We start from the raw sequence: 12606 nt of genomic DNA, 5'->3' as shown, positions 1-12606 counted from the left end.
TATTACTCCAGATTTACACCAATATAATCTGATCCTAAGGAGGAAGAAGAAGTATTTAGGCTGGTGCAATGGGGCATTATTTGGAACAAACTGGATAAGCCCAAGCAAAGACACTGCCTGAATCACAGAAAACAGTTCCTAATGAACTACAATCCTTTTTCCTCAGTAGAGCTCAAAACACTTTACAAAGGAGGTCAGACTCATTATCCGCATTTTACATATGGGGAAACTGAGGCACAAAAGGGGAAGTGACTTGCTGAAGGTCACCCAGCAGGCCAGTGGCAGAGCTGGGACTAGAATCTAGGCCTCCTGGGCCCCAGCCTAGTGCTTTATGTACTAGTGCGACCGCCACCCTTCTAAATAGCAATCATGATTTATTAATATTATTCTGCGTTCATTTATAAAGTCTCCTGAGGCTCATATTTCCAAAGTGGCAGCTACATACTTTCATGTTGAAATTTCTGGATGTGAACCTCTATTGCGGGGCTGCATCTTGAGACGCTTTGATCTTTGCCTTGCAAACTTCAGTCCTAAATAGGGATGTTTGATGTTTAACACACAAATGAAACACAGAGTCTGTGCCCACAAGCTAAGGGCCTGGCGTGGGCCACACTTAAACCTATGCAAAACAGGAATAAGTCCCTTGAAGACAATTGAGTTGCATCAGTAGAAAAAGTGGTGTAGGTAAGAGATGAGTCTGTCACTCTGCATCAAGGCACGTCTCATACAGATAAGGAAAGACATTATTATGAAGATCTAGACTGTGACATTCATTTCAAATGGGACTAGGTGCAACATTAGAGAATACTTTGCATTGGCAGAGGGATGGACTATATCAGTGGTTCTCAAAGCTGGTCCACCGCTTATTCAGGGAAAGGTCCTGGCGGGCCGGGCCGGTTTGTTTACCTGCTGCATCTGCAGGTTCGGCCGATTGCAGCTCCCACTGGCTGCGGTTCGCCGTTCCAGGCCAATGGGGGCTGCAGGAAGGGCGGCCAGCACATCCCTCAACTTGCGTCACTTCCTGCAGCCCCCATTGGCCTGAATCTTATTATAGAGATGTGCCATTTTAAAACAGCCCAGGAAACAGAAGAAAAGTAAAAGGCAAGTCGAATCCACCCTAGAAACAAGTCAACCTTAATTTTTTCACAGAAGAATTACGGTACCCACAATCACATTCACCACTCTCCTGTGCTTAACATTTACCACTCCAATTGCTGCTTCTTTCTTCTAACACTTTCTCTCTCTACCAGGTGCTATCCTTCAGGGTTCTTTCTTCCATTGCCTTTTTTTCCTTCCATTCTGCATGTCCATTGCTGAGTTTATAGACTTCGATTCCTACTGTGCATAGATCCTTCATCTGGCATAAATCGGCATTATAGAGAGCACTCTGAAGCTATAATGGTTTACACCAGCTGAGGATCTGGTTCCAAGAGTTCATATATATTCTTTTTATCCTCACCCACATTTGTATTCCTTTATTTGTCATGCTCTTCTGCATAACTTGCACCTCCCAGTTGTTCCATACCCATCAGTCCAAAGAGCGTGCTGCCATCTCATTACAAGGAGCAATGTGCACCATTGCCTGTGCACTGAGATGTGAATACGCTGTGACAAACAGTAATACATTGTTCTTGCTTGACAGTCTTTTACAAGGCACTATGTAATAACTCATATGACAAGGTGAGCAGCAATCATATCAGGACACAGTAAATATTATGGCCTAAATTGTCCCTGGAGACCTGCTTCAGTGTTTGTGTTTTGAATACTGCAGAGGAATATTTAAATGCAAGCAAGAAAAAAAAAAGTCCGAATTGAAATTTAAAATATATAAATGAAGGAAACATCTTGTTTGTATTCGTATAACATAGATTTTTGTATTTTCTCCCTTTTCATGTATTTTTAACATAGAACTTAATGAAAGATATAGAACATTTTGTGGTCCCACCAGAGGATTTGCCATACAAACATAGCGTTGAACGAGAGCATGCAAAGCATATCTTTCAAATCTATCTATCCTGCTGCCAATCACCACCATATCAGGGTGCCTTCCACATAAAATCAATAGCAGTAGTGAAGTCTATAGTGTATTTCATGGTGTCTCTGGTATCTCTTTCTTTTCCTTCCCCAAGTGGAAACCCTGCTTGGGGTAGGGTTTGTATTTTTGATTTTTTGTTCTTGTTTAGGTTTTAGTAATTTCCACTTTTCCCCCTGGTTGGTAGGGTTTTTGAGTTATAAGGGGAAGAAAGGGGTTCATGGACTATGATTCATGGACTATGCTTGTGTGCCTGAGCCAGTTTTAGCATTTAAACTTGTATATAAAAAAGAGAAAATGTATGTAACTTACAAACTATTGCAATTACAGCAGTTGCAACTAACCAAATAAATAAAAATCCCACACAAGTAATTTGGTAAATGGAATAATAGAATCATGGAAGTGCAGGAGTAGGGTTGCCCCGACCATGTGGTTTAGATCCAAGTTAATTATTTCCACAACCCTCTCATGAAATTTGGGTCTATACTAGTTTCTTGAAAATACACCTTTAAAAAGTCTGAATAAAACACATCAGAAGAGACAAACAGACTCCCGCTGAACAGCTAAACACAAACCAATTAATGCTGGTTGACTCATGTCTAATGATTCTGCCTACCATGTCCCATAATCGTCCCAAAATGCCTCTGTGTGTGGTATCATTTCCTTTAAATACATCATTATAGAAAATGACATCCGAAACTGTAGGGGTATGCTGAAAACTCTACAGCAGCAGACAGATTGCAGGGAATAGTCGAAGCTAGTAAGGAAGGAAAAGAAAGAAAACAGTTTGTTTAAAGAACAAAAGCAACGTAAGCCGTAAACTGAGCCAAGCACAGCCTGATGCTTGGCTGAAATGGATGTCATAAAAGCGCCTAGGCCAGCTTCCATTGTGTCAATGGTAAAATTCCCCCGTTGTCTTCACTAGAAGCAGGATCAGAACCTAAAAGGGATACTGAAAACCTCTCATTGAAATTGTTGGGACTGTTCACGCGTGTAAAGATAAACACATGCGTAAGCTGTATTGCTAACCCCACGCACTCAAAACTCAGGGCCCCAAAATCAAGAGATTGGCTTAAAAGTGTGAGATTTTTACAAAATAATAAATTTTGGGTTCGTATCTTTGCCTTCTGTTTCCTGATCCTTTTGGTTCATTCACTCCACATTTTCGAGCTTTCCTCTGCAATCACGAGGACTAGAAACGTGCAGAAATGAAAGCTGAGATTCTCTTGCAATCTCCCAATTGCAGCAGTTGAGGCTTTAAAAAAACAAGTCTCATCTGAAGAGTTAGCAACACCGCGTAGTGATTGCTGGGCTGGGGGCTTGGCTAACTGGTCACTTAACATAGGGTTAAAATACAATGTAGACGCGCAAGCCCAGGGTTCCCCAACACGGGTCAGCTAACTTGAGTCTCACTAACCCCAGGCTTACATTGCAGTGTAGACATAATGCTACATACACCCTTCAGGGTCTGACCCTCTTTGTAAAGGGTCTGTCTTTCAGTAAAAAAGCTCTGACTAACATGCCAAATGGATGCTCAGAGTGGGCCCCGACTGAGTGCTTTTGAGAATCCCTTCTTACAATCACTGGTGCTTTCTAGATAGGACTGGATGTGAGGGGGATCTAGGATTTGGCCTTGAGTTTACCAAACAGTGGAGATCCAACTTGATGATGCAGGAGGTCTCTTCTACTCCTGTGTTCTTATGACGTAAAACAATGTACAAAATCATTTTAATAGTTTGTATGGAGAAATGTTTAGCTAAAACAGAGCCATTTTTCTCTTTCTGCTTTGCTTTTCTACACAGAGATGAACTCCAGGCAATGAAATGTGTTTGAACTTGACAGCTCGTCTATCCAGTACAGTGCTGTTTTTATCACACGTGCTTGGTATTGCATATTTCTACTGCATGCCTGGAAAAATACGGATGACCTTTGATGTCCAAGTGAAGATCCTCAAATTCCCAAGGACCTTATGCAAACACTGCGTGCTCTGGTGCATAGAAGGTGTGTCTGGTTTGTATTTCAAAGGCAGCACATTCAAACCCCATTGGAATTGAATTTGTATTGAAAATTCTTCATATCAAAGAGCCGTTAGCCAAAAGGCTAAGCTGTCTTCACTTCAATATATCTAATTGCTCTAATTTGCATGTTGATCAGATCAAACGCGTGAGAGCCTCACAACGCTCTTTTTGAAATTGAAAATGCAGTTTTTGGAGAGGATCTCTTGAAAAAGGTGCCCTGGATGAACTCTAAAAGGCACTCACTAAAATTTACCTCCCCTGCAAAATGCTGGGCACCCTCTGCAAGGTGCCTAGCACCATCCAGGCTTGGTACCTTAAAAGATCAGGCCCTAAAAGTTATCAATGTTCAAGGGAAAGGTTATAGAGAGAGGAGGTCTTGAAGCAGGACTGGCATTTCTGCATATGGAAAGTGACACAGAAATGTTCAGTTCTGCAGTCTCAGGGAAACCCAGGTGCAGATGTTCTACAGGGTCTGCTCAGTGCAGTTTTTAACAACCCAATCTATCCTTTATTGCTAGAGATGTGATAATGGCAAGAATACATTCATGCAGGCCTGGCTTTCATGCCCTGTAACAGAAAATGTCTAGTCCTCAGTGGCTGTTTATATTCAGTTATGGATGAAACTGTTACAAGGACTCCTGGTAGGTTTCTGCTACGTGACCAAGTAATTCATATTCTGAGGAGTTAGGTGAACTGGTTAACCCCATTCAGAAGGCAGCGAGACAGGTGGTTACCACATGCTGGGGAAGAAATAGGGGCTCAGCTCCTCAAAAGGTGTTTAGGGGCTTGACTTCTATTGATGTCACCAGGAGTTAGGTGCCTAAATACCACTGAGGATTTGGGCCAGTGTTCTTCTAGCCCAGGCATGGTTTTGGGAATTGGGGAGGCCAGAACCAAACTGATCACATATATCACAGTGAGCGAAACACCGTCTGTTTCTTTGTTTTTCTTATTTTAAGGAAGCCGTAAAAAGCACTGGTGGGAAAACAGCCAACGTCTCCTGTCAAAAAATGGCATCAATATTTTGAACATTTGAAAAATTGTGACCCACTTGAACTAAAAATGCAGTTATCCTTTGGTTGTGTTTGATTGTACAGAACAGCTGATGTCTGAAAGGTGGTGTAAAGTCGTGGAGATCTATTGACTTTACTGGAGCTGTGTTCATAACAGCCGAAAGCTGGGCCCCTGGTGTTCACCAGAGATGGCTGTGATGCTGGCAGACCAGGAGCCACTCCAGACAGGGGGATTTTCAATAATAGGGAAACATAAACAATTCTCTATATATTTCTTGTCTCAGCAGCAAATGGATCGAGCAGCTTGGACTCAATTATCGCTGGGTCACAGTTGTTTTCATCCCTGAAGTGTCTAGGTGCTAGTGCAGTGTCTTCTGGATCTGGCATCTTCCCTACACTCTAGTGTCACAGCACGATGATGACATGAATGACCTTTTACTGGTTCTATTCCAAATGTGGGTGTGTGTGGGGGAAAGTAGTTTGAAGTTGCATTATCTAGATGTTGCTATCATGTGTTTGCCGTGCTGTAACACTTGCATATGGTGTGCTTGTGTGGAATTGAACCTGGGATCTTGGGAACTAAATGCATGAGCCTCTACTGTGTGAGCCAAAAGCCAGCTGGCTCTTAACTAAGGCTGTAGCAGGCTTGTTAATCTCTAAGTGGTCTCAGTGCCACTAGAGGGGACAGACACCACACCCAGGAGGTGTGTGGGTTACACTTACAGGGCTATATACCTTCTTCTAGATCTTGCAGTAATTTTCTGTTTGTGCTAAAATATGTATCCAAGGCCTTGACACTGTAAAACAATTGTTCTTCACTTTAAACCTGTGAGCAATCCTGGTGACTTCAGTCTGGCTGCTCATGTACTGATTGTGAAGCATTTGCGTAGGTGTGCTGAATGCAGGATCAAACCCTAATTTTCCAAATTGAACCTTTCTTTGATTATGTTCCAATCAGTGCAGGTGATTACACAGACCCTGCATGCTATTTGGGAGCCTATTTGCACCCTCAGGCTTTTTCTAGGCTGGGGAGAGAGCTAGAGCATTAATTTGCAGAGGTCCAGGAGATTTGAGTTTTTAGGCACTGAGCATTGACTACTTCAGTCAGACTCAATGGGAGCCAAGGGTGCAAATCAGGTGAGTTATTCCTGTCTGTTCTTTGTGGTTTGTTTTCATAATAACGATACATGCACCCAAGGCACTGGATGACTGTATTATTTTTGTAAATAACAATAACCCCCCCTCCCTGGTGTCTATCAAGGATGGGGTTAATAAAACTCCCTTCCCCAGCTGGCCAAAAGGCCTTGCACTCCGTGAAGGAGGATGATTGGCTAAGCAGATGCTTCTTGGAGGGGTGTTAATGAGCTGCTTTGGCAGAAGACACCGCACCGGATTCTATGACGGGTGGGAGCAGGGGTGGGCTATAAAACACCAGAGGTGGCAGGGGGTGGGGGGCTCTCTAGGTTTCTGCAATGGTTGAAATAAGCACTGATTGCTTTGGGATAACATGGAGAAGTCTGTGGCCTCTATATTTGGGCCTTATACAGGCAGGAAGTAACATGCTGGGTTAGGGGTGTGAGCTTCTTTAGTCTATCACTGGCCTGGCACATAAGAATGCAGGTGTCTGCTCAGCCTTGGGTGCATTTGAGCTATACAATCCCTCCTAGCTTTATACAAAGGGACATTTCCAGGGTTAAAATTACTTCATGTTTGTCAGAGCTCAAGCTGTTCCTTGGATCTGACTGCGGCTCTAAGATGCATCCGGCTTGAATTGAATTGCATTGATTTGAACTTGGCTGTGGTTAGAAAGCTGAGCTCATCTTCAGTAATTAAAAACCAGAAAGTGAATATGAAATGTGCTAGGGTTAGGAGCGATCTACTCAGTGCATGTGAGAGACGCTTCTCGCTGCTGCAGGTATCTCGAGGTGCTCCAAGCCAGTGCTGGGGGAGAGTTAGTTCATATTAATCTTTACTGCTAAAACTAGGGCCATTTTGTAAGAGAAGAGCAGTTTTTCAGCAGCCACAGATGGTACACTGAGCTGAACTAAAATGGTGTTTTCCTATGTGGGTTTTTTTACCCCTCTGACTTATAAGCCTGTTGAGAATCCATTAGACACCGATATAAGAAGATAAAAACAGTGAAGGACGTGAAATCTTTCTTCACTGCATATAAATGCATCAAGTAGCACAGCTCCATTCAGCTAGCTTCACTTAAAGCAGAGCTGCTTACTCATGCTTGAGCCAAGTGAAAAGGCAAGTCCCATCTTTTCATGTGCTGTAATATATATATACCTGCTACTGTATTTTCCACTCCATGCATCTGATGAAGTAGGTTATATCCCACAAAAGCTTATGCCCAAATAAATGTGTTAGTCTCTAAGGTGCCACAAGGATGCCTCGGTTTTGCTGATACAGACTAACACGGCTATGCCATTGAAGCTCGTAGTCAGGCATTTTCAGCCACAAAATATTGCTGGCAGGAACTAAAGCAGGTAGAATTTCACCCAACACTGACTTTCACACAATATTTTTCTGAATCTGCCAGGGTTTGAGTAACTAACTGTGAGCAGGAAACAAAGCCACTCATCAAAGCACTATAATGGCATTAATACCTAGGATGTGCATAGCTGAAGTTACTATGACCATTTGCTCCACAAATAAGGCAAAATAAATAATGCAATTAAAAGAAAAAATGGCCACAAACCTGTCTCCTCCTACTCCCCTCCCATTTCCCCACTATTTTCTTTTGCCCTGAGACAGAAACTGGTGATATAGAAATGCTGCGTTCTGTTTTTAATGGAGTTAAATTCCCATCATATCTCTAAGCAGGCATAGGAGATTCTCCAGAGAACAGCTCCGGCAAGTGAGCCAAAAACTCCAGGCAAGGGCTACTGTAAAGTCAGGGCAATGCCAATGTCGCGGATCAGACTGCAGGAGAAATAGAAAGGATGGAAGTGAAACAGGGTTGCATTAGTACCTGTACTGCATTTGCAGTAGAACCCACCAGTGACTAATCCAGGATCTGGGCCTCGTTGCTAGCTGCTGTACACTCACTATGAAAAGCCTGCCTCTGCCCCCAGAAGATTGCAATCTATTATATGATAAGAGGGGAGCAGATGGTAACAGGGAGACAGTTATGATCAGTGTAATTAGCAGCACTCTGGGTAGATTGTTTGAATGGCAGGAATAGGCTGACCACTGCCATTTTAGACTAAAATAAAAGGAACTGGGAAAGATGACTAATGTACCTTCCTGTAGGAAAAGAGGTGAAATTCAAGGGCTTTCATTCCCCCACTTAGTTCCTCCCTGATGGTTTCATATCTCTGACAATGTAAGGGGCTGCCAGGCATCCTTATGGCACTGCTACAGCAAGTGGTGGGGAATGTGTCATGCTTTGCCGGTCAAGGAAACATGAACCAGTCACCAGAGACCATTGCCGGCGACATTAAGCCCATCTCTCCGGTGATAGCACTTTCAAGTGCTTAGAATGGAGGAGGGTGAGCCAGAACTTCTGGGGTCTCTTCTTCCAGCCTGCGTCATGCGCCTTTAGCCTCTTTGCACAGGGTCTGTTCAATAGCCCCCATGCAGGGGAGCTATGAGGCTAACTTTATTGTTGACTGCAGAAAACTTCAGAGGCAAAGGTGCTAGAGAGGTGTGGAGTGTGATGCTGCTGCATGCTGATCAGGACGAGGGGGCAGACTGTGTGTCCATTAAAGCACGCTCAGTTAATGGGGGGGAGTGGGAAAGAGATGCCTGAGCCTCTCAAACACCCTGGCCCAAAAGGTTATCTGGCATAGGTCCATTGACTACAGTGATTCCCATCAGCTGAGAGCTGGGCCCCTGTTGTGCAGCAATGATGTGATCAAGGTGGCAGATGGAGTGGCAAAGAATTTTTTTACTGCCAGTGAACTGGGAACATCACCGATCGCTGCCCTCTGCCAGCAGCCGCAGCAGCAGTTTGTAACAGAGAGCACTTAAAAATGACGGGATTTGTTGAATGCCATTAATATTTTATCGCATGAGTTATTGCTGCGTATAAACACTTGCCAACGTGGGCAGTGTGTCCTGCCCCAGGACAGGGAGTTCTTCACTGAGGAAGATGAGGCCAGCTGCTCTTGGAACAGCCCTTGAACAAGACAACAGAGCCCCTTGTCAGCGTGCCTGGGTATGGAATTATTGCTGATTTCTTTATGAAGCTCCACCCTGAACTAGGGTCCCTGCCTCGCGGATCTGGCTTATTCTTCCAAGGTGAAATTCATCCCTTTGTGATGGTCTCTGAACCACTTACGTCCCACCGAAGCCAGTTGGAAAAAAGCTTAAGTGGGCCTAAACAATGCACAGGTCTTGTGCTGGGCCTGTGCAAAGGGGTCTGTTGCACCCACAAACAACAGAACTTTCTATTTAAGGACCTGATGCTGCAAACATCCAACCTAATATCTATAGCAGGATCGGGTCCTTGTTTTAATGTTAATCTGTGAACAAAACTATGGTGATAGATCTAGAAACCTCCCCCAAAACAACATGTTGCCTTCTCCAATCTGCATGTCTTTGCTCTTTTGAAAACTGTCTCTTAAGTCTTGCCTGGCAGGGATCATCACTGTGTGTGACCTGTAGCTCTTGCGGTTATTGCTTTGAAAATAGTGTCTCAGCATCTGGCAGGGGTGAATGAAACACAGCAGGACCATGCTTCTGGGCACCTAAAAACTATAAACTATCTCTGATGCATCCCCCTGCCAAGATGCATTCTTTTGCCCCTTTGGGTATCTCTGTAAATTGTCCATATGCCCAGAGCCGCTACAACAATCTGCTCTGCATTCTAGGGGGATGGAAATTCACAGAATAGATAAAGATAGAAAATCAATATTTTGATTCTGTGTCCTGAATTCCTTCATCCTGTCCATTATTAACAATATACTTTATATGTCAAATTATTATCCCTAAAGTATCTCCTCCTGAGATGCTTGGGTACTGCATACCTATAATACTCTATATGGGCCACCATTTACAGCATAATAAGCACACATGCATGATATATATAAATAAAAGAGGATGTCATTGTGACCAAACTGGCAGTGGGCATAAGGGATCCATAAGGCTAGCAGGTTATAGGAATCCCCCAACTCTGGAATTTACATTCTAGTTCACCAAAGATAGTCATGCAAAGTCTCTAATAAAAGCTTGTGTCACACTGGGCATCAACGTCATTGCAAAACACATATACAGATGTTGTGTAAGGAGTTATGTATATGCACTTAACCCTGTTCTTAAGGTTTGTGTATAGGGACTGGTCACCAGCAAAGGTGAAAAACAAGTTTTCATAGGGGGAGGGATAGCTCAGTGGTTGTGCATTGGCCTGTTAAACCCAGGGTTGTGAGTTCAATCCTTGAAGGGGCCACTTAGGGATCTGGGGCAAAATCAGTACCAGGGCAAAACAGTTTAGGACAGGAAGAGAAGTAGTCAACCATATCCCATTGAAACCAGTAGGGATTTTAATAATTACTGAGGTCAGAACCCCTTCTTTGGCAAAAAGTGAAGCAGGAGCTTAGACAGGCGATCAGGAGTTTGGTTTTATATCTCATCTGAAACAATGGCATTTGCAACTATGCTGAAATCTTTTCCTCCACACTAAGTGACTCAGAGGGAATAGGTACAAATACCACTTCCTGCAGCACTTAGGAGCTCCATGGTTGTCTCCTGCCCATGTACTGAATTAAATAAATCCCCATGAAAGGATCAAGCCTATAATGTTTATTTAATAGCTATTTATTTCCCACTACTTGGTTCCACAGCCCTGGGATCAACAAATCCAGCAAAACCTGAGTCACCCAAAAGAAGTGAGTAGGTAAAATCACATCCCGCCCATGCCTTGCTAGGATGGGTTGAATTAACAAGATTAACTAATCAGCTGTGCTCTCGACTGTATCCTGAAGATCACCAAGTGCAGGGACTGGGAAGAGTCTGCAGAGAACATTCTGCGGCCTGTCTTGAAGGTCAATGCAGCAAAAATCAAACCAAACCCATGGCAGTGAGCATCAGAGCCCGTCCACCGATTCAGGTTCATGGGGCTCGTGCTACAGGGCTCAAAACAGTTGTGTATCTATTCTGGCTTGAGCTGGAGCCCAAGCTCTGAGACCCTCCCCACTCGCTGGTTTCAGAGCCTATATTCCAACCTAAGCTGAAATAGCTACACGGCTATTTTTGGCCTTGTAACGTAAGTCCTGCAAGCTCAAGTCAGTTGAGCCAGGCTCGGAGACTCACCGCCTCAGTGTGTGTCTGTGGTGTGTAGACACACGCAAAGAGTTCAGGGAGCGATAACGTGTTCACAGAGGTTAACTGCAGGGATGGGGCATGAAGAGCTCTAATTTTCCAAAAGGCAGGTGTGCATGGAAAAGCAGACGTGCAGTTGTGCACACTCATTTGTGCGTGCAGCTACGTACACATACCAGGGGTTTGTAAGTACTCACGGCCAGTTTGTTGTAGCATACAGACCAGCTGCAAACACCAGAGTAATTATAAAACCGAATATCATTTATATATATGCTGTAGGCTGACTGTAAGTTATTGAGCTTAATGCAAGAATCACTGAACTTCTTTGGCCTGTGTTAATGCAGCCATCCAGACTAGATGGTTGTAACAGACGCTTCTGGCCTTTACAATCTATGATACTTAGGCTAATCAGCCCCAAAGTGTATCTTTTCCATGCCGGAAAAGGGAATGAGATTTAGTGCTCAGACAAAGGGACTGGTAGATGTGTGATGGGTTCTGTTCCTGGCTCATTCACTCTGTGACCTTGGCTCAGTCATTTTAGCCACTTGCTTCTTCAGTTCCTCACCTTTATAAAGACCGATAATGCCTACCTCCCAGAGCATGGCGGGGCTGAATGAGTGTTTGTAAAGTGCTTGGAGATCCCTGGGGAAAGGCCCTGAGAGAAGTGCAAGAGGTGGTTGCTGTTACACTGTCTGTATGAGCCCAATCTTGTACAGCAATACAATAAAGCCGCCTGCGATGGAGACTCAAATAACAGGGCCCATTTCTCACTATGCTTCACCTCCAGCATGTCAAAAGCTAAAAGCAATTGGAAATTGCCTTCTTAAATTCATATTAGCCTAAGCAGGAGCCAAATGCCACCGAAGCTAAGCCCTGTTAAAAACAGACAGACAAACAAACAACACCCTGGGGCAATTTGGCAGAAATACATTTTAGGGCAATTATCTTTTTAGCAGGCAGCTTCTATTGCACAGTCTGCCAGTATCCTTTTGCAGGGGGAAGGGGGCTGAGCTGAGTAGAATACATACCCATTAGGGCGGGGACAGGGATTTCCTTCATGGGAGCTGCTTTTTTAAAACTACCTGCCGGATTTGGTGCAGCCTGGTTCATTCCAAAGTATCCTCCTCCCGTCCCATCAATGCTTTCCCCAAGTGTGAACTGAGGATGGGGGTTGGGCTAGTGGCAGGGAAATCCCCAGAACAGCCACCCCTTTTGCCTCCAACACTTCATTCTGGATGCTGGGGATTTTTCAGTTATGATGGAAAACATGACACAT

General features: G+C 43.9%; 1 protein-coding gene across 1 annotated transcript in view; it reads left to right on the top strand.

The window, feature by feature from the left end:
* Nucleotides 1-12606, top strand: part of OPRL1 (opioid related nociceptin receptor 1) — a 129047-nt gene that overhangs the window by 8781 nt on the left and 107660 nt on the right. Inside the window, exon 4 of the mRNA XM_039499045.1 lies at nt 3835-4033. The gene's annotated coding sequence lies outside the window, so the exon portion shown is untranslated. The remainder of the gene's footprint in view (nt 1-3834; nt 4034-12606) is intronic.

The sequence above is a fragment of the Mauremys reevesii genome, linkage group 13 (genome assembly GCF_016161935.1).
Source record: "Mauremys reevesii isolate NIE-2019 linkage group 13, ASM1616193v1, whole genome shotgun sequence".
In the NCBI taxonomy this organism is placed as follows: Eukaryota; Metazoa; Chordata; order Testudines; family Geoemydidae; genus Mauremys; species Mauremys reevesii.
The sequence above is the reverse complement of the archived record's forward strand: the minus strand, read 5'-3'. Positions and strand labels throughout refer to the sequence as shown.